We start from the raw sequence: 3,418 nt of genomic DNA, 5'->3' as shown, positions 1-3,418 counted from the left end.
CACCTATTCTTATAACCAAGATCAAACCATGAAGAGAGTAATATTTTACTCTAGGCATTTCATGGTAATGTTAAAATATAACAATAGCAATAAACTTAAAAGGGGGTTATGATAGAAAATTAGAAAACGCCCTAATAAATTAGTGCTCATATAACATCACATGTAAGTCAATCACTCATCAAATAGAAGCCAAGTCCTATCAACAACCTCTAAAATAATTTGAGTTGAAAACATCAACTATAACAATCTAAATGAATTGATTCACAAGTGAGACATGAAATAAAAATAAAAATACAAAATCATGTCTATGTGCTATTTTGAATAAAACACAAGTATGTAATATAATTCAAATATAAAATACTTGTTCCAAAAGGAAAGAATGGTTTAACAATCACTGCTATACAACTTAATGGAAATAACAAAGTAAGAAACTTGCAATTAAAATTGGAATTAAAACCAGAATTCAAATCAAGGAATAAAATAGAAAATGAATAAAAGAAATAAGGGAAGAAGGCCTACCTGGACCTTACCTGCCGCACCAGCCCAGCAAGGAAGCTCAGCAGCAGCCCATAACCAACCCAGCAGAAGCCCACCAAGGCCAGCCCAAATATCACCCAGGAGAGCCCATACCCCTTCGCTCCAGATATTTTGGAGGAGGGACGAGGTCGTCGTCCACCTCTGCCCGGCCGACACCACGGCGAGCCACGTCCGTCGCCGCCGTTGTGGACCGTTTTGGACGTCGTTGACTAGCCCATCGTCTCTACATTATCCCTACGAGCCCGAAAGTGCCCTTATGCGTCCCGATTCGTGCCCAGTTACCTCACCGTCATCACCGTCGAATCCCATCCGTCGCCGGCGAGGAGATTACGGTTAAGACCTCCCCATGAGCTATAAGACCTTCTCAAGCATTTCCAGGAAACCCTAGTTCCTCTCCGTTCAATCAATCGCCCTCTAGCTCTCTCTATCTCTCGCCATCACCGGACAGTTTCCGCCGGAGTCGAAGTCGTATCCGTCGGTAGAGACCATCCTAGGAGCTCATAGGTAGTCCACAAGAAGCGCAGGAGTGTGAGGATCGATCTGGTGGAAGGAATCGAGAAACGGCGTGCTCAATCGGGAGAAATTGCCCGTTCCCTTTCTCAGGTGCTCGCCGGAAACCATGTCCGTGGGAGCAACTCCGACCATCCCCGTCTTCCTCGAGCAGCCTATCAGCTCTCTGGTAAGCCTACGCACCCTTAGCATCCTCTATTTCGTAGAAACGAAGTCCCTAGCCCGTGATTGGAATTTGCCGGGCTAGCGCCGCCGCAGCACCATGCGCCGTCGTCGATTCCGGTGACCATTTGGTCACTGGCGCCGCCCGTTCGCTTCACCACATCATGGCGGCTCAAACGCGCGCGCCCATAGGATCGCGGGAGCTCGGTAACGCCTGGGCCGTCACCACGTCGTCGCCGGTGGCGAGCAGCACAGCCAGTCAAATTTTGACTTGGTCTGTGCCACGTTGTCGCTGAGGTGGCATAGACCCCACTTGTCAATGACTAAGGTTAGATAAGCCGGGTAGCTTTAGTAGTTTTTGTTTAAAATTCAATTCAATAATTACTGCAACTTTGTAAATTCATATAAAATCCATTATAACTCAGAAAAAAGTAAATAATATACCAAAATTCTTAGAAAAGAAAAATCTATCCAATAAAAATATAATATGAAATTTTTATTTTTAACAAAAATTTAAATTGTTTTATACTTAATAATTAAGTCTTTTCTTTTAATTCTAAAATCAATTAAAATTCAATATTTAAGAAAAGTTCTAAAATAAATAAAAAACCAGTAAACAAATAAAGAAAACATGAAAACTAATTTTCTTTATTTGTTATTTTATTAAATCTTTATTAGTGGAATTTAAACCCTAATTAATAATTGTCTTAATTATTAATTCTTTAAAAATAAGAATAGGTCAAATCCAATATTCTTTTTAATTCAAAATTATTAATAACTTCAACTTTATAATGAAGTTATCAAGTTCATAACTATATGGTGATTAAGAAACCCTAATTCCATATTGAATAAAGAACACAACCTCATAATTGTATGTGAAACCCAAAAACCCTAATTCCACTAGGACTCCTAGCTCCACTATTTCATGTGAACTCCAAATTATTTTAAAACCTAAACCCAAGTTAACATGAGATCATGTTACTTCATTAGTAGTTATAGACCCATAATTATCAGCTAAATGCTTACCAAGTTCACATAAAATATAGGAGCCTATAATTAATACTTTAGCCTTCTAAGCATTCATCTTCATCAAACCTAGATAATCAAGTAGGGTCAACCAAGTGTAAAACCCTAGTTTCTATTACCAAATCCATCATCCTTGTTTATCCCTATTTAGCATCACACCATTGTGATGAACCCTAATAGCAACCATACCTATTATTTCACATTACATAACCCTGTTCCACTAAACCCTACTAGGGTGAGATACTTATGAACCATCCTATTTAGGAACCAACCATTCTCCACTTAGAGATCCAATGGCTAATACAAGACAACCTCAACCTTAATTGTAATATTTCTTATTATTTAAGAGGTATGTTCTTCAAAAGTTATTCTTTTGAAGAAGATAAGGAATCATCATCAATCCTGCCTAATAGGACCTATAGACAATAGCCATCTATCACCAGCAAGGTAGCATCAACCTTGATAGCACCCATGTGTAATTAATTGCTTAGGATGCCTAGGCATAACTCCACCTACTATTGATGAATCCAACTCTGTTGTGATCCATCTAATACCTACTCCAGAAACTAGTTGAAACCATAGTAAACCATAGAACTCCACAACCCTAATTATCATACTTGTTCTTTACTAAAGAACATGTTCTTCAAAAGTTATTCTTTTGAAGTACATGATAATTAATCATTAACCATGTCATCGAGTAATAAAACTAACAACTGTTCAATACATGTTAACATTATGCCACTTATCATTCTTTGTGTGCTCAATTGATTACTATGCTTCATTATCTACATATTTATTATACCAAGTAATCACAATTGAATAAGAACCTTGTTTGTGAATCTCTATAAAAGGCAACACACCCTGAACTAATCATTACCACTCACTAATCCTAATTCATCGGGGTTAGAACACGCTTAGAGCGATTGCATCTCATACTTATGCATTATTGCATCCTTGCCAATCTTTTAAACATCGTCCTTACCGGACGATGATGCTATTTCAGAATTTGGAGTTATTGCATAACGAAGACCTTGCCTGCATAATCTTGCAGTCAAGAAAGGCAAGTTCATCACTTGCTCATGTCATTTGAGTATTTCTATCAAATTACTTGCAAAGTATTATGGTTATCACTATTGCATAAAAATCAAAACCACTACTTTCATAACTATGAATATGACTATGT

The sequence above is a fragment of the Lolium rigidum genome, chromosome 7 (assembly GCF_022539505.1).
Source record: "Lolium rigidum isolate FL_2022 chromosome 7, APGP_CSIRO_Lrig_0.1, whole genome shotgun sequence".
Lineage (NCBI taxonomy): Eukaryota > Viridiplantae > Streptophyta > Magnoliopsida > Poales > Poaceae > Lolium > Lolium rigidum.
Note: the sequence above shows the minus strand (reverse complement) of the source record.